The sequence below is a fragment of the Capricornis sumatraensis genome, chromosome 4, assembly GCF_032405125.1.
Source record: "Capricornis sumatraensis isolate serow.1 chromosome 4, serow.2, whole genome shotgun sequence".
Lineage (NCBI taxonomy): Eukaryota > Metazoa > Chordata > Mammalia > Artiodactyla > Bovidae > Capricornis > Capricornis sumatraensis.
This window is the reverse complement of record NC_091072.1, coordinates 11,944,271-11,964,241: the sequence shown is the minus strand read 5'-3', so window position 1 is coordinate 11,964,241 and position 19,971 is coordinate 11,944,271. Positions and strand designations below refer to the sequence as shown.

At 36.3% G+C, this 19,971-nt stretch overlaps 1 protein-coding gene and 1 non-coding gene across 3 annotated transcripts in view; one reads left to right on the top strand and one right to left on the bottom strand.

The window, feature by feature from the left end:
- The window catches only part of NSD3 (nuclear receptor binding SET domain protein 3), a 97,569-nt gene that overhangs the window by 75,328 nt on the left and 2,270 nt on the right, over window positions 1-19,971 (bottom strand). The gene's annotated exons all lie outside the window — the stretch shown is intronic.
- On the top strand, window positions 15,442-15,513 carry TRNAG-CCC (transfer RNA glycine (anticodon CCC)). The gene has a single exon. It is a non-coding gene; the product is annotated as a tRNA-Gly (tRNA).

The window sequence follows — 19,971 nt, the reverse complement described above, 5'->3', positions numbered from 1 at the left end:
AACTCCTTTATAAGCAGTTCTACTTAAAACCCCAGTGTTAACCAATTTTTACTTTCTGCCTAGAATGATGTATGTGTAGGAGAATGAGCTATAATGTTCCCAAAGTGCCTTGTTTTCTCTGATACAAATATATTTACAAGGACCTGGTTCAGAGGATTCTGGAAAGTGTTCACCACATCAAGATGTTAGGGAGTGGGCTAGTATGTCGTGGGGATACAGTCTGAAAACGGGGCCCCTTCTCCCAAGGATGGGAAAGGAGCTAGAGGTGGAGATCTGAGCAGTGGGGTTGAGCCAAACTCCTGAAGTGGCCCTTTCCTCTTCACCCGACTCCTCTCAGACTTCCAGTTTTTCAAAGTCCTGTGCCTCCAAGCCTGATCTCACTTTAGTTCCTGCCAGGCTCACGTGTGTACCACATTAGCACCCCAGTGACCTGAAGATTCTACGTAATTGTTTTATGTATATATGTAAATATACAAATGTCAACATTTTAAGTAATCTGATAAACTCTTCAGAACCATGCAAAAAACAGAAATAAAACCCTAGTGTTATTAATACTGTAGATATGAAATTCAGAATATGGAAGCTCTCTAGCTCAAACTGTCAAAGTCACAGTTACCTGACTTAGCATGAACACGAATCCTTATTTTTGAAACCTATTCCAGTTGTTATAATCAATCTTACGAAAATACACAGTGTACTTGATATGTCAACATTACAATTTTTACAGCTAAAGAAAAATAGTAGAATATAACATGATTCCCACAACACAGAAGAGGGTGGCCTCCCTTTACTCCAGGATAAACAAGGGATCCAGATGTTTCTTTATGTGAACTGCACAAGAAATATTTCTCAAGGTTTATGATAAAACCTGGCATTTTTAGTAGTTGATGATTTCTATGGCAAACCACTATAAAAACAATACATAACGTTCAAAATTTAGAGGTCATTTGTGCTTTAAAGCAAAAAAAATTGATATTAAATTTAAGTATATACATGTTCAGGTGTAACAAGAGAGGGCTATCAAATATATTCATATACTGATTTCTAACTGAATGATCACTAACATTTGAAAGTCAGATCCTGTATCTGAAATCAGTTGAATACATACAAGCATTACCCCTCCAGAAAATGTCAACTGAGACTCATATTTAATGACAGAATATGAAGATTTCTTGGTGACAGCATCAAGGGAGTCATTTTACTATTTTTTCCCCAAATCTACACCAAGAAGAAAATGGTAACAGGAGTTAATTTTATTTTATTTTTTAAAGGGTCCATTATTTTTAGTACATAGGTCTGCAAAGGTAAAACCAGGGCCTCTATAAAGTAAAAACTTGAAAAAACATGCAGAATCTATATAGGAAGAATGCTAAAATCCCCTAAATGCTAGGAGACTCCTTTCTTTTTGCTTATATGTTCTATTCATATTTTAATCACATCTATGATCAGAGTGATCCTTTGACTATAAGCTATAAATTTTGTATTACCCATTTTGGCTTTCATAATTTAAAAATTGTTTAATTGTTAGTAATGTAATGACAAAAGTGTATTGTTAAAAAAAAGAACAGAGGTATATTATTTTGTTATAATTTTCTGTTTTAAAACTGTGAGTCATTCATCCTTTTTGGAAATAAGAGAGAAATATTTTTAAAGAGCCCAAACACACACCTTTAAAAATCAGGAAACATAAACTGCTACTAAGTATGAACAAGATGCAAATTACGTTAAAAATTGATATTCTTCCTTCACAAGCCTTTCAACATTTTTACTTCACTGCACACACAAAAAACTGGGGGTGAAAGTTATGAAAAAAAAAAAAATCAGGCATTTGGTTCTAAGAACTTGATCATGCCTCTTTAGTACCAAAAAGAGAATGAGCAATAATATTTACCTTTTAATCACTAAAAGTAGCTAGAATTGATAGCATCTAATCTGGCTATCTGGCTATGCTATAGACAAAAAGCACTAACTGAATCTGGTACAGTGACTACACAACTCAATGTCAATCTTTCAAATGAAGTGTGTCTTGCTTGAAAATTTTTAATCAAGGAAATTTTTTTGTTTGCTCAGTCGCTAAGTCAAATCCAACTCTTTGTAACACTATGGACTGGAGCATGCCACTGTCAAGGAAATACAAAGTTAATAAATTGAAGTGGTGTTCCATTCGTTTTTAAGTTATTTTTTGAAGGAACTAAAACTGTATCAGTTTACAAGATTTAACATTTATTCACCAAAAAAAGTACTTCTAAAAGCATTCAAGAGTTACACAGTTGGTAGTTACAGTGGTCTATCCGTATTTGCAACTATAGTGGTATAAAAGCAAATTATTTCTGACAAATTGGGCATTTTCTCTCAGTTTGTTAAATTCCCATGATAATACAAAGGCTTGAATTTGGGGGCTGCTACATAAATATCTTAACTTTACAGGTACTTTTAATTTCCTTATGACTTTGGAATGAAAATTTGAGGGTGTCAAAATCATGAAGTTTGAAAAGAGTGCTGGTCAAACTTCTGAATCATTTAAAGAGGTTTACTACCATTCTGATTGAGGCTAACTCTTTGAAAGTTAAATGCAAAAAAAAAAAAAAAAAAGGTTCGGGGAATTCCCTGGTGGTTCAGTGGTTAGGACTCAATGCTTTCACTGTGGGGGACTTGGGTTCAGTCCTTGGTCAGGGAACTAAGATCCTTCGAGCCAAATGGTACAACCAAAAAAAAGAGAAGTTAAAATTTCATGTTATGATTAAGGGGAAAATATTTTCCTTTCTGAACTATATTTCAGCAATTATACTAATAAAACATCAATTCTCCAAATGATACCAAGGCTCACAGTATTTTAGTATGTTAAATAAATGTTCTTTATTAGTAAACCTTATCTGGGTACATGACTTAAAGGTACTTTCCGAGGTAGCCTTCTAAAAAGAACTCTAAGCTGGTGACTAATTTCTGGGTTAAACTGGAAAATCTGCTTGCTTTAAAAAATAAACAATTCAGGAGAGAATATATTTCCTGTATACTGTCACGTGATTTTACTCATCTACCCACCAAGATACAAAAGTAATCACATCATTTTTATACAATTACCAACAACATCTACCCAAATCAAAATAGTCTTGCTCCATCCATATCTCATAAACTCAAGATGCATCAAAAATACTCTTCTAGAACAGGATTTGTTACAGGACATTTATTCATCAAGCAACTAAGCAAAAGCGTAAGACTGGCCACTGTCTTCAATAAATGAAGAAATAAACTCTGGATCTGATGCTTAAACAATAAAAATGAAACAGAAATAAATACCGGTAAGGTTTTCCCTTCTTGCTCCCCACTAAGATACAGTATTATAGCTCTACTTTCTTAAAAGACACAGTAATATTCCTACAGAATGCCCTGCTAATCTGTCAATTTGACTCAATTTAAATAAGTGAATGCTGTCAAAGAAGGCTATATAGTATCTTGTTCCATTTATGTGAAATGTCCAGAATAGGTAAATCCATAGACAGAAAGCAGAGTGGTGGTTACGGGGGGTAAGAGGAGGAAACAACGGAGGCTATATCAAAAGGAATGCTCTAAAATAAAAGAAATCAAGAAAGTATTTGCATATATTTCTTAACAATAAAGTCTACAATATCCATACAAAGATTTACTGGTTTGTACACACATATACAATGTACTCAAAATATAAAGCTCTACATTTAGTAACCTACAGTGATTAAAAGGCAAGGTACTGGCAAAGAGACAGACACTGAAACAGACCTAAGACACAGACCTAAGCTCACACAGGAATTTGGCATGGAATAGAGGAGTCATGGCAGATGAGTGAAGAAAGGATAGGAGATTCAAAGAATGGTACCGGACAACTTTATCCACATACAAAAAAAATTACACCCCCACCATGTAATATACCAACCACTTCCAGGTGAAATAAAGACCAGACATAAAAAGTCAAAAATTAAAAACTTCTAAGGAAAAACAAAAACATAAAATGGAAGTAGACCATTATGAACTTAAAATGGGGAAGGACTTCTTAAACAATACATAAAGAGTACAAAACACTGATGAATAAAATCAACAATATATTTTTTTAAACTGTACGTTAAAAGATAACACAAATGAGTGAGAAGACAATTCTTCAGACCAGGAGAAGATAAACGAAGTGCACAGAGCAGAGCCGGATTCTACCCTCCAACCTTCTGCCAGATCTGCTCAGTTCTGGCTATGTTCACTGGCTGTGCTTTGTCATTTCTCATCTGAATTCGAGTAGCAACTTCAAGCCGTTCTTCCTGCTTCCAAAGTTGTCCACCTCCAATCTACTCTCTCTAGTATTGACAGTACTTAAAAACACACCGCCCCCCCCCCCAAAATGGAATAACTTCCCATGGCTCTCCACGCCTTAAAATAAACTCCAGAAAGCAAATGCCTTTTCTAGATTTGGCCCCTGCCCACTTGTCCAGCCTTCTCTCGTCCTGTTTCCGTTTTCCGACCTTGGCTTCCACCTTTCTCTCATTTCCTCTCTCATTGATCACTCAGCTTTTAAGCTTCTGTTCAGATGTGTTAAAATGCCCCAAGAAGCTTTTCCAGACCACCCCTCACCCACCCTCTGAAGACCGACACCACATCCTACCTATACCCTACTAGAGCACTAATACACCAGAGAGAGCCATCTTGAGCTACAGGAAGGGTATGTATGCAAGTGAACATAATCTCAAAACATCCGTGTAAGAAATAAAATACTTGATTACATCCAGTCTGGATACCAGATGCTGTCTGCTAATTGCCCTCTGTAGGCTGAGACAATGTTGGGCCGTTCATTCCAGCTCCTCCTTCCTTCCTATTCTGCTGCTGCTACAATGGGAGGGAGACCAAAAGTTGCAGCCAGGTTGTCCCCACCCCAATCCATACAGGTTCCTCTGATAAAGCACATTGTTTACTGAGCACCTACTATGTACCGGTCACCACACTAAGCACTAAAACTGTAGAGATGAAAATTCAGACATGGTTCCTGGAATCACACAGGTGCATTACTACTGGAGAGAGAAACAAAAGTATGAAGGGAAAGTGCTGGAGATGAGGCTCCATTAAATGCACTTATTCATTTCATATTGAGGGCCTGTCTTATGTTTGGTCCTAAGTACTAGAGATAAAAGATGAGCAAGACAAGAGTCTCTGTGGACACAAAGGGACAAGTGCCCTGGAAGCCAAAGGAAAGCATCCGAGGGTGAGAAGCAGGGGGATGTGGGACTGAGAGGATTCAGGGGCCCTCAGACATTTCCAGGTATAGGAAAACAAACAGTCCTAAACTGTGGAAGGGAGGGGAGTTACATTAACCGACATCACCTAAAACAGTTAAGAGCTTCCTTGGCATCTTAGTTTCACATCTTCTAAATGATCTAGATAAAAGTGAAACTAATAAAAGTGAAAAAAGTGAAAGTTAAGTCACACAGTCCTGTATTTGCGATCCCATGGACTGTAGCTTGTCCGACTCCTCTGTTCATGGAATTCTCCAGGCAAGGGAGTACGGGAGTGGGTTGCCATCCCCTGCCATTTCCAGGGGATCTTCCTACCCAGGGATCAAACCCGGGTCTCCTTGCCTTGCAGGCAGATTCTTTACTAACTGAGCCACCAGGTACGCCCTTTTTTTGATCATTTATAGGCTAAGACAAAACCTGGACTAAACACAAAATCACTTTCTATTAGTATGCCAACCTGTATTAGAGGTGTCTGAGTAACTTCAGCATTCAGAGAATTGCCAAATGTGTTCTGATTTCTAAAGTTCATATTTATCTTTATTTCCAAAGCAAAGGGTAGCCATGCCTTCTATGGTCATGGAAAAACCAACCAACCAACAAGACAAAACTGATACTTCACGTCTACCAGAGGTACTGGGTACTTTTATGTTTTGCTCACTGCTGTTAACTCTATCCTCCAGCACAGTTAGAGAATGAACAAGGCTGCTAAATGAATACAGGAAAGGCAGAAGAGACGAAAGGAAATTAGAACCTCTATCTTATTGAACGTTCATTTCCAACCAGGTAATGAAGACAGAATTAAGTACGATTTGGCTATCAAACTACAGTCAAAAGCACAGCCCCAGGGACTTCCCAGCAGTCTGGTGTTTAAGACTTTACCTTCCAGTGCAGGGTGTGTGGCTTCGATCCCTGGTTGGGGAGCTAACATCCCATGTGCCACACAGTGCGGCCTCAAACTGAAAAAAAACGAGGAGGGGAGAAGTACAACCCCAAATCACAGCATTAGTATTTACCATAGTAGGACTTCAACTTCATAATCTAAAATTATGCAGATAATTCCAATGTGTACCTCATCAAATGTGCATGTTATACTAATCTCTAAAATTACTGACATTTCCCAAGAGCCAAATATGAGTTACCAAATCAAATTTTGTCTTTAGCATCTGGACTTGACATAACCCACTGATCAAGAAGGAAGCGATCTGGGACTGGGCTGGTGGTCCAGTGGCTTAAGACTCCATGCTCCCAATGCAGGGCGCCCCTACTCCATCCTTGGTCAAGGAACTAGATCCTACCTGCCACAACTAAAGACTCCATAGGCCACAACTAAGAACTGGTGAAGCCAGGTATTTTAAAAAGTGGTCCAAAATTCAAACATATGACTGAGAAAGCAACACAACTCATCAAGTTCACACTCTGAAACAAGGGTTTCCAGCGTCGGCACTGCTGACATTTGAGAAGGCTGTCACGTGTATTCAAGATATTTATCAGCATTCTGGCCTCTACCCACTAAATGCCTGTAGTCCACCTGCCAGTAATAATTTTTTTAAAAAGTCTCTAAGCATTGCCAAATGTCCCTTGGAGGGCAAAATCACCCTTGGGTTGAGAACCACTGCCCTAAAAGGATGTTGACCAAAATGTAAATCCTTACTAGAGTCTGTTCTCTTTTGTTTTGTCTTTTGCTTCTCTGTTGAGTCTATAAAGAACAAATAAAGGGCTTCCCTGGTGGTTCAGTGGTTAAGAGTCTGCCCTGCAGCGCAGGGGACACCTGTTTGATCCCTGGTCTGGGAAGATCTCACGTGCTGAGGAGCAACTGAGCCCACACTCCACAAATACTGAAGCCCGTGTGCCTAGAGCACATGCTCAGCAATGAGAACCCACCACAATGAGAAGCCCGCACACCGCAAGGAAGAGAAGCCCCCACTGCTGCTGCTGCTGCTGCTGCTAAATCGCTTCAGTCGTAACTGACTCTGTGCGACCCCATAGATGGCAGCCCACCAGGCTCCCCCGTCCCTGGGATTCTCTAGGCAAGAACACTGGAGTGGGTTGCCATTTCCTTCTTCAATGCATGAAAGTAAAAAGTGAAAGTGAAGTCGCTCAGTCATGCCCGACTCTTAGCGACCCCATGGACTGCAGCCCACCAGGCTTCTCCATCCATGGGATTCTCCAGGCAAGAGTACTGGAGTGGGGTGCCATTGCCTTCTCCAGCCCCCACTAGATGCAACTGAAGAAAGCCCGTGTGCAGCAATGAAGACCCACCACAGCCAAAAGAGAAAGAAGATTTAAAAATCTTAAAAAAAAAAAAAAAGTTAGCATGTCACTTAAGAAATACAATTCATAAATGATATAAAAGATTTAAAAATCTTAAAAAAAGTTAGCATGTCTCTTTAGGAAATAAATTCATTACTTATTAATCAAAAAAATGCTCATATTTCTTTAGCATGTATACTATTTTTCAATGACTAATACAGATGTTTTCCTGAATATGGCATATTTATGAGTATTCAAAGGTTAAACAAAGAAACCTGCAACAACTCAGAATAGACTCAGATTTTAATCTAATATATTAAGAATCTCTCTGAAATGTCAACAAAAATACTTTCAAATGCTTCAAGTAAAATAATTTACTGAGCACTTACACTGTGATGTTCCAAGTGTTTTACAAGTATTTTCATTTATTCTTCAGGAAACTCCTGTAAAGTTTTTTGTGGTATCTCCATTTTATAGATGAGGAAACTAAAGGACAGACAGGTTAGGTGGCCTGCCCAAGGTCACACACGAAATAAGGGCAGAGACAGGAGTCAAAGCAGGTGGTCTTGCCTCATGACCTGTACCCTTTACCACATGCTATACTGTCAGCAACCATGGAACCACTTTTCTGTCACATCCGTATTGATTCAGAAAGACAACCATTACTGCTTCAGGAAACATCCCTACCATTAACAAAGGCTGCATCTTCAACTTGCATAGAAGCTGTGATGGAGAGAATGAGGACTCCGCAACCAAATGCCCACATCCTAATCCCCAGAACCTGTGAACATGCTACCTGATGTGGCAAAAAAAGGACTTTGCAGTTGTGATGAAGTCAAAGATTTGACAATGGAGAGATTATCCTGGACTATTCACATGGGCCCAGGACAGTGCCTAGGATCCTTACAAGTGAAAAGAGGATGGAGAAGAGTCAGAGAGAGGTTTGAAGACGCTCTGCTCTGGCATGGAAAATAAGAGGAAGGGGCCTGTGGGCCAGGGAACACAGGCGCCTCTAGAAGGTGGAAAAGGCAGGGAGAGTCTCCTCAAGAACCACCAGGAGGAACGCAGTCCTGCTCATACCTTGATCTTAGCCCCAAGAGACCCACAGAGGCCTTCCAACACCCAGAAAGATAAGATAATAAATGTGTACTGCTTTAAATTTTGTTGTGTTTAAGCCGCTAAGTTTGACAACATTTGTTAGTGAGTCAACAGGAAACTAATGCAGTGTCTTCTCTGACAGCATTTCTAAACACTCCCTTTGTCTTTATTAGTTCTACTACAAAATAGGTAGGGAGGAGCAAAATTCCCTTAGATTCCTTAACCTAAGATTTGGGGAACACGAAACAGAAATGTCACTTGCAAAGGTTTTAGCCCACCACAACACGAATAGTCCTATCTATGGGTACAAAGATGCTAATGTGACCTACAACCTGCCCCTAGACAGCCAGGAGAAGCATTAGATTTTAATTGCTAAGAAGGTGTTGCTGCCACCTTTCACAATGAGGAAGGGAAGGAAAGGATTTCTTCCCATTTTGTTACCACAACCACTGCCGCTGTCTATGCTCTGGATTTCACTTTCGTCCTAGTCCTAGTCCTAGTCAGAGACACAGAAAACGAAAAGGCAGTAAAGCCATCATCATGCACAACATGATAATGTTATGGATCCTTTCATTACTAAAATATTGTACCTTTCAATTTCAGACAACTGAAGTCTCCAGACCACACTGGAATTGGTGGTTGATTTTCACAAAATTATGTGATGGGTATGGAGAAAACTTGCAGTAGTAAAGAGAGCACTACGGTAAGAGCCATTTTTTAAAAGTCTGTTAAACATGTAATAGCCGCGGTTAATAAAGAAAAGCCCCCTTGCAGCCATCCAAAAGAACTCTACCAAGCCAACATTTTGTCTAATGAACAACCTCTCACGGAAAGTTTATTTGGTAAAGGTGAATAATGTATACGTTGCCTAAATAAAAAGACTTTCATTCACATTTCAAAACATTAACTATTTAAGCCTATGTACAGGAACAGATTCGCAAAAATAACATCCTTTTCACACTTACCATGCTGGCATTTAAAGATCAGAACTTAAATCACCCAATTTACTGGAAGAGACATTTGATCTCTGATTACCCACAGATAACTCAAACCACTATCAAACAGAGCTTTTATCAGGTAAAGGGCCCATGTCTGCTGCGCAGTGATGTCCATTCAAAGATGGTAAGTCAAAACACCACAGTGGAAAACCAGAGTTTGGCAGCTGTCTGTTCCGACCAATGGCAAACAAATAAGTGATTTCAAGTAAATCCCTTAATCTCTAAGAGGTTAGGAAATAAGGCTGAATACTCAAAAACCGACCATGGAAATATTTTCTCACTTTTTTTTCCATTTTGTCAATTGTATGATGTTTTATGTGGAGACAATTTACATAGTACATATGTGTATGCCGGGACAAAAGTTTGTTTTTAAAATAAGAGTTCCCAGAGAAATGCTTCTATACAAAATCATTCTAAACTAATCCCATAAATTGCTCACTCCAACACCACCAAGAGAATCAAAAGCTGAGCCTCACCCTGCCTATTCCCAGACTCTAAGTGGCTTCTTATTCCAGATATACTAATGTATCTAATTCCGCACAAAGTCTTTTTCTCCTTTTGTTTGTGACATGGTTCATTACTGAACATCAACTATGTACCAGGCCCTGTTCTAGGTCCTGGGAAATCAAAGGAAATATGATCCTAGTCTCATGGAGCTTAAAGAAGCATGAAAATTTCAGATGATGATAAGCTATCAATATTATAAAACAGGATACAGTGACTGCAGGATACAGTAACTCCTGGATTGTTATCAAAAGGATTAGTGGAATCCAAACCAGGAATTAGTCAGATAGAAAGACTGGAGGAAGACATGTGAAGAAGTGATTACCAGCCATATCTTTTATTTTCTTTCAAGTTTTCTTTGTCTCAAAGGCTTTCGAGGCTATAGTAAAAAGATTTTAATAACAGTTTATAGTCATTTATTCCACATAATATAAAAAGTTTAAGACTTCAACATTATTTAACCATAATGATGCCAAAAAAATACTGAAATGAAACCATTTTGTTGATCAGTTGTACACAATCTGTATATAACTGCAACAATCAAAAGTTTTTAAAAAGACTTTTACATTTTAAATTGTTTTACTTAAAATTTTTAAATACTTAAAATCTGTATTGTTTAAAATAATAATCAAATAACTAAGTTGTTTCCTGTGAATGGATTTATTTACTATCTAAAATAATGAGCATTTAAAAAAATGAGATTTAAAAATCCCAACCACACAAAAACACAATATACCATAACCACAAGGGCAAAAAAGGTGAAGATGTCCACTTCTACTTAATTCCTTCCCTTCAAGAATACCTAAATCTGGGCTACTCACATGTGATTAATTTTAAACAACATAAAAATTAAAAATTTAGTTCTCAAGTACATTAGCCACATTTCAAGTGCTCAAAATCCACAGTGGCAAGTGGCCACTGTCCCGGACAGCCAGAGACAGGGCATTTCCATCTCTGCAGAAAACTCTATTGGTCAGTGCGGATATAAATCATTTGTCCAATTTGACCCAAACACAAACATCCAAAAAAAGCTTATAAACATAAGGGTGATAATACATTTTTTCAAGAAACTGGTGAACAATACTTTAAAGCTCGACAGAAAGCACATACAAGGAAACTGAGCAATCAGACCCGCATGCCACAATGAAGAAGTGAAGTGAAGTCACTCAGTCATGTCCGACTCTGTGACTCCATGGACTGTAGCCTACCAGGCTCCTCCATCCATGGAATTTTCCAGGCAAGAGTACTGGAGTGGGTCGTAAGATAAATCAGGGACAAGGGAAAATGTGCTCTGACTTTGGCCTTGAAGTCGTGAGCCTTCAGTTTTCGTTGTGATTCTACCTCTCTGGCTTGGCTTCATGAATTCCAAAGACATACAACATATTAGGACTTCTGTTTACAGCCCATATTAAAGGTTAAATGAGGTGATCCAGATCACCTGAAATGACCCCAAACAAGGGGAAAACAAACTATGATTCCTCCCAGTCACCAACACATAAATGTATGGTTTAGATATGCATGCTGACAAGAACATATGTGATTTTAAAAATTAACTTTATTGTCTTACCTACCCTATTGATGTTATTTAAAGGTGTTAATTATTTGCAATAGCAAACAATTACACTGAATTCACAACCAATACCTATTTACAAAAATAAGATTTTAAGGGTAAAGCATGATCACCATATTTCTTTCTACAAAATTCACTAAGTAAGGGATCAAAGTGTGTTAGAGAAATGGCACTTTTTCTTATCATTTTTAATTTTTCTGAGTGTATACCACTAGCAATAGAGAAACACTATTTTTTTTAAACTTTCGATCTTGTAGTAGGGTGTAGCCGATTAACAAACAATGCTGTGACAGTTTCAGGTGAACTGTGAAGGGACTCAGCCATACACATACATATGTCCATCCTCCCCCTAACTCTCGTTCCACCCAAGCTGCCGCAGAACACTGAGCAGAGCTCCATGCAGCAACATTATTTTTAAAACATAATTGTTATAAACATAACGACTCCGTAATCTGTGTAACTCCAATGTCATCACCTCAAATATACTCTAAAATTTTCACTTAATAATTTTCCAGTAAACATATGTTAAGAGAAAGATGATGGTCAAGGACATTAAAATACCCTGTATAAGGTAGCAAAGTATGTGAAATTAAACACAATTAGTGAATGAAATACAAAAACAAAAAAAACCCCAAAACCCCACTCTATAATTTCATTTAACCAGGAGAACTGTCACTAAATACAGTCATACAATTTTCACTTGACTATTAAGTTACTATTCCATTAAGTTACACAACATTTTAGGTTGCTTTGTAGTTCTTATTTTTTCCTGACGAAACCACATTACTATTGAACTTCCGTGCACCAATACAAAACACCCAATTTCCCTTATCTATTTGGTTTAACCTCGCCATCCTCACTTTGTTCTTGACCACACTGGGTAACAACAGATATGGCAACCACTGAAAGAAAATTCACATTAAATTATTTTCCAATCCCTTACGTCAAGGAGACTAGCTCACAGTGAAAATTATGACAGACTATGTGACTTACATCCGTCATCTTGTTCTACTTACTATGAAGTCTAGTAAACTAACAAGTTCATCCACATAGTTTCCTTCCTCTTTCCCTGGCAAAATGTTTAATTACAGTAAACTGGTTTGAGATTGTTCAAATTTTACTTTCTTTTACCATAGCAAGGCAATGTATCACAGAAATGATATTGTAGTTTTTAACGTACTAAGCAATTTACCATAACATCTAAAATGATAATTTACTAAGTTTATCTTTTCTATAAAGACCAGTGTTTTTTTCATTTGGTTCATCACTTTAGTATTTTAGGTTCAACTGCATTCAACATTTCACCTTTAAAATAAACAATGAGGAAAATATAAGGGACTTTATACCATATATTCAAATTTTACAGTATCACTTATTTGCTTCAACAGAACACAAAGCGCTGGTGAAGCTACAGCCATCAAGCTGTTGTAATAACAACAGTGGAAGTAAATTTCGACTGGAAAGTTAACTTCATGTTTATACTTGCAACAGCATGAATTCTTTGTACCAACTGAGAAACACCCATATAACCCATGCAAAGATTGGCTCAAGCACTAATTACCATTCAACCTTTAATATCTATGGAAGTGCATTTAGGCCAACTGAGTTCACATCTTCACCCAAGAAACATCTGACTAAAGACTAGTTCCTCTTGCATGTTATTTTTCTCATATTAAAAAAAACATTTATTATCAGCTACATTCCGGGTCTAGTTCTAGGTACTCTCTAGCACTTCCAGTTTGGATCCCTATAATTTCAAAAAGTAGTCATTTTTTCATCTCTACTTTAGAGGTAAGAAAATACTGAGCCCCAGTGGTAAGAGGTATGGCGGGGATAAGAACTGAGTTCTCCTTGACTCTTGCCCTATACTCCACTGCCTGCTGAGTTTTTTTTTTTTTTTTTTTTTAAGGATGTTTTGTTAAATGGCTCAAAGCAAACAGAACAACTTTCAGGGTGAAGGTCAGTCAGAGCAAAGCAAGTCTCTCAATAAAAACAAAGCCATACTTTTTATATGATAACAAGTCTGCTACAGTTGATTACATAGGTATAGCATACTTTCCATAGACAGTTTCTTAACAAAAGGTGTTTCTAAATAAAATTTGAATGAAAAGAAAGGTATTTTAAAACCATATACAACACTGCCTCATTAAAGGCATCTTGAACAGAACAGAAGATGATTTTATAATTCAAAAAAATATACCACATATTTTATGTCATTTTTTTTAACAGGAATATGAGCATCTTATTTTCATGGGTGAATTTTAACTCACTGCATACACAAAGTATGCATCAGTTATATCTTAATAAAGGTGGAAATAAAATTTTTCAAAAACAAATGCTAGGAATTATAAAGGAAAAAATTGTACCACACAAGCTGCTGTGTCCTTGTATACTTACACTTTTAAAAATCACAAATAAATGCAATTTTTAAAAAACAAAGCCTCTATGATATTGCTGGGAGTTTAAATTTGTTCGAACCTTGCTGGAAATGTTCTAAAATTGACTGTGGTAACAGCTGAACAATTCTGTAAATATACTAAAAACCATTACACTGTACATTTTAAATGGCTGAATTGTATAGTATGTGAATTATTTTTCAACAAAAATGTTATTAAGAAAATTTTGTTAATTCTACATTTATTGTAATGAAATCAGTCATACAATTTTTTAATATGTAAGAATGTTCATCAAATTACAATATCTATCTAAAAACTGCAAACTGCCTATAATACCATTAATAGAATAATGACAAACAGATATGCCACATACATAATTAAATTATATATATATCAAGTTAAAAAAATCACATTCTCAAGAAAATTTATTTCACAATAAAGGTTATAAAATGATATTGTGTACCATTACAATTTGTTTTTAAAAAAAATATGCATAGGAAAGACACTGGAAGGATACAGAACAAAATGTTAACTGCAGCTATTTGCAGTTGGTAAGATTTCAGGGGATTATAGTCTTTATATCTTACTGCAGGTTTCAATTTCTCTATAATAAACAAGATTTACATAATTTAAACATAATAAATGTTTTTAAACTAGCAGCCCCTTTGGAAAGGACAATTTTCCATTAAAAATTAAAAACTAATAGGGCTATCAGCATTTCTTTTCGGTGCTACCTGTGTAGACCTATAGGCATAAAGGTATAATTCTTTAATTAATGCCTTAACCTCAATACCCTAATTCCATCACACAATAAAATAAATTCTAATGATCAAGGCTTACATGTACAGGTGATAACATAGAAAACATGAGATGACCAAAAGCATATTAACTCTACTTAATACACAAAACCAAATTACCTAATTTAGGTTTAAAAACTATCATACCAAATCGTGTTTGTTTCCATATCTAGGAAAACAACATATATGCTCATTTCAAAATTTAAAATAAACATTTCTCATTCATGCAGGAGGAAAAATTAGTTAGGCATGCATTTAACGTTCACCCAACATAAAGAAGAACAACATTCTATTTGAATTCTAGGTAAAGCATAATAAGAAGCTTCTTACCACAGTCAAACTTTCACCATATTTCGATATATTTGGATCCTGAAGAGATCATGAGAAACACAGAGGGCTTAAAGTAACACAATTACAAAAGCCAGGAAAAAGCTTTATGTATGCAGATGTCCTTTGTCGTTTATAAAAATGTCCTTCACAAAGTCCACGTTGGAGAATTTTACTCAAATAGACTGTGTTCATCAGGTAGTCAGAGAGGAAAAAAATTCAACTTTTTTCTGCTATCAAAATCCTCCAGAGACTTCCCTGGCAGTCCAGTGGCTAAGACTCTGCACTCCCAATGCAGGGGGCCAGGTTCAATCCCTGGTCAGGGAACTAGATCTTGCATGATGCAACTAAGACCTGGTGCAGCCAAATAAAATAAATATCTTAAAAAAAAAAATCCCCTAAAGCCAACATTTAACCTTCCCATATCTATAAGAAAATGGTCTAGAAATTGAGGGGTGCATATTAAAATAGGTTTCTCCAGTTAAGAAAGAAATTTGGTTCACCGGCAACCTATTCCAGTGTTCTTGCCTGGTGGGCTTCCGTCTATGGGGTCGCACAGAGTCGGACACAACTGAAGCGACTTAGCAGCAGCAGCAGCCAAGATGCAGTGAGGGTAAAACTCAAGACGCACCACGAATGAAGAGTCACATAGGTTGCCACTGCTGACTGCTTCTCAGGTTAATACTTTTCCTCATGGTTACATTAATGTGAAAGCAAGAGAATCAAACTAGTTTTTGTAAATAAGATACTTAAGTTAGGAGATTATTGATACAGGCAAATCTGACATTTCTGAAGTAAAAGCCATTAAGAGTTTGCACATAAATCTAAAACCAGTAGACACTGAATCTGACCAAAAAGTGTAATGAAGACAAACTCTGAAGAAACAACTTTGTGTAACACAGCATGATTGTTGTAGGATTCAGCATTATTTTTTTCCACATTCATTAGTAAAGCACCAAGATTTCAAATCACTAAATGACTACACCAAATGTTAGGAAATTATTTTTTTTAATTGTCTAGGTAACACTTTGATAACAACAAAAACTGGTGATTCAGTTTTTACTGAGTGTTGACCCCTCCCTCGTGGTTATTCATTTTTCCACTTCGTTTTCAGCACACCATTATTCCTCGAGACCAACTACCACTACAACAGTATCACTTAAACCAATGAGGCTGTCTTTGCAGCTTTTCTTAAAGGACTTACTACCTGGGAGATGACTCCATGATGTCCACTTTCTAATTGTTTGTTTATACTGTACATTTAGGTTTTATGTTTTTTTTATATATATGTCACATTTTACAACTTAAAAAGTCTTTAAAGAGGGCTTTTAAGGTTTTGTTTGTTTTTTGTGTATCACTTTCTTATGACTCCACAGTAGCACAAGACTCACCAGACATAATACCATCTTGCCTAAGGCCAAAATGCTAGTAGGCAAGCCTCCACAGGAGACTTCCTAATCTTCATTATCTCAAATCAATTTGATAAACTAAATTTTGTTTCACCCACAAAATCCAAGGAAGTCACATATTTCTTTAATTTAAAATACCTACTTATTTAAATTGAGTTAAATAATCCTTGGGCTTTCCAACTTCACACACACACACACACACACACGTTATTGTGCTGGAATTCTATCAAACAGGCTTCCCCAGTGGCTCAGAGGTAAAGAATCCAGCTGTAATGCAGGAGACTGTGGAGATGCGGGTTTGACCCCTGGGTCAAGAAAGATCTCCTGGATGAGGAAATGGCAACCCACTCCAGTATTCTTGCCTGGAGAATCTCTTGGGCAGAGGAGTCTGGCGGGCTACAGTCGCTGGGGTCAAAAAAGAGTGGGACACAACTAAGTGACTAAACAACAATTCTATCAAATATCTCAGAAGGTGTCATGTAAAAGCAAAGGATTAGTAGACCGTAATATTCATATTCATACATCGTTAAAAGGAAGCTATATGAAAGTAAAATTTTTTTCATTTTCCTACTCACTTTCCTCTCAATATAATTCTAAACCTAGATGAAAAAGGGAACCTAGTAGAAAGGGTTCTCATTGTAGATCATTCAGTGATAACACAGATTCACCTCTATTGACAAAATTTAAAAATAAGCCAAAAACCATTTATCAAAGAGCTTTTCAAATCCATAATCTGTCAACAGGCAGATGTGCCCTAGAAGTAAGGACACACATCTGTTTAGTAAAAATTGAACATTCTCTAAATCATAAAATCTTTAATATGCCTTTTCCCTTATTGTCATGTATGAGCACAATGTAACACAGAAGTGTTTAAAAATACTTATTAAGTCCTTATTAAGGTCAACAATAAAAACGAAACAAAAACCCTCTGAGTATTTAAAAAAGTGTTAGGTAGTCATAGTATAATCAATTCCTTGAATTTATCTATATTTATATTTGTTAAAAGATTAGCCTGCAGAAGTAAAATTCACCATTCATTTAAAAACTCTAATGCTGGACATGTTTATTAACAAATGAATAAATCAGCTGCTCTTTCAACATATAATAGACTTTTTTTAAAAGTAAAACTAAAAACAGCATTGCATCAAAAACAGATTTTATGGATATCAAATTCTAAACCTTCCTAAAGCTCTAATGATTTTAACTTTTTAAGTGTTTACAACAGATATTTTTGTTTTAAAAGAACTCAATGAATAATCCATGGTTATGAATTTTCTTCTTATAGTAAAAAAATAATTTAAAATAATCAATGGTGCCTATGATTAAAAAAAAAAAGAACTTGTCTTCAATTAGGTGCTTTTAGCTCATTTAACAAACTTACTACTGTCTCAATCTTCTTTCGAAATTCTTTTCCAGGACCAAGCTGGACCTCTTTTTTCTTTTTTTAAACTTCATTGATAATTTAATTAAAACAGGAACAATTCTGCCAAAACTACTTGATTACTCAAAACACAAAATTCAAGATACCTGGGCAAGACTCACTTATGCATGTAAAAATATTTTGTGTATATGATATATGTACGGCATGGTGAACAAAGTATGGAAAAAAAGAGAAGACTTGATTCTCACTGCAAGTTAAGCCTCTTGCGCTCACTATACTAACCATGCCTAACCTTGAATATTCCCCCTCACCTTGAGCTTTGACAGAAAGCACAAGTACATTCACAATAATGAAGTAATGTGATGTGGTATAAAGCAGCGGTCCCCAACTTTTTTGGCACCAAGGACCAGTTTCGTGAAAGATAATTTTTTCTAGAGACCAGGATGGAGGGGATGGTTTCAGGATGATTCAAGAGCATTACATTTATTGCACACTTTATTTCTATTATTATTACTTCAGCTCCACCTCAGTCATCAGGCATTAGATCTCTGAGGTTGGGGACCCCTGGGATAAAGAGTCAGGAAACAGGTTTCTTACCAAAGCCTTGGACTTAACTTTATGGTCTCAGTGATTTCTCTTGTAAAATAAAGTAGTTGGACTATATCTCTTCTATATAAAGAGGCTGTCAGGGACTTAATTCAGGATCTGCTATACTACTTATAACAGCAAAAACTTGTTAACAGCTTAACGTTCTATTCCAAATAATGGAATACTATATGACCCTTAAAAAAAAAAAAGAAAGCTGTAGGTCCATGTGTGCTGGTTTACAAGGATGTCCCAGGTAGTCTATTAAAACAAAAAAAGCAAAATGCAAATAGTGTGATCCAATTTTATGTATTTTAAGACAAATGTATATACATATGTACAGGAATTTCCTAGGAGGACACACAAGAAACCTCAAAATGGTTATTGTGGAGAATGGAGTGCTAACTTTTAAAAAATCTCTCAGTCTTTCTTAGTATTTGAAAAAATTTAAATACTGAACATGTATTATTTTATGAATTTTCAAAAGAGAGTAAAAGTAAAGTCTTCTGATTTGGGTTTTATAATTAGAAAAGAACCTAGGTTCATATACTGGTTTTATTCTTTACTATCTGTGTCTTATTTAAGTTATTTAGCTCAATTTCCCCACCTGTAAAAAGGAGTTAATAGAACTAACCCCACACAACTGTTGAAAGGATAGAAGGAAATCATCCACAAAAGTCACTTAGCCCAGCACATGTTTAGAGGACAACTATCAGCAGCTATTAATAGTGTTATTATTATGAACTCCAGAAACTGAATACCCAGTTTCTGGATACTTAGACAACTGACTGAGGACTTTGACAATTCATTCAAGCATGACCAACCTCAAGGCAACCAATTTCCTTTACCCAAAACTCATTCAATCTGATCAGTCTAAGAAATCACATATCTATTAACTTAAAGTAAAAAAAAAAAGCTATCTCAGGCTGCAGGTGAGCTAATGATGGAAATGGTAATGAGAGCAAAGTCTGGATTTTAATTAAGAATCATCTATCCAGGAGTAGCCTTCCTCATTATATGACTCCCTAGCCAAGGAACCAGAATACTCAGGGGAGCTGGGCAGGGCACCTTTCTCTTTACAAAATTCTGAATCTTTACAAAAGGCTAAATTTATAGGAGTACTTTTTTTTTAAGTAATGCAAGCTTCCAAGAATCTTTTCTTATTTTAATACACAACAGTCTCTCATATTCCTAAAAATGTATGGCACTGTTAGTTCATTTACAAATTAACTACAAATAACATGTCAATCAAGCAGGAGATATAAAAATGAAACCACCATATAAAGAAATTCCCCCAAAAAAGCATATTGAACAGTTTTTTTGAGAGTAGCTTTTCCTCATAAGATTCTTTAAAAATTCAGGCTGAATATTATCAAATCAAAAACACTCCAAGCTGTAAATCTAACCCCT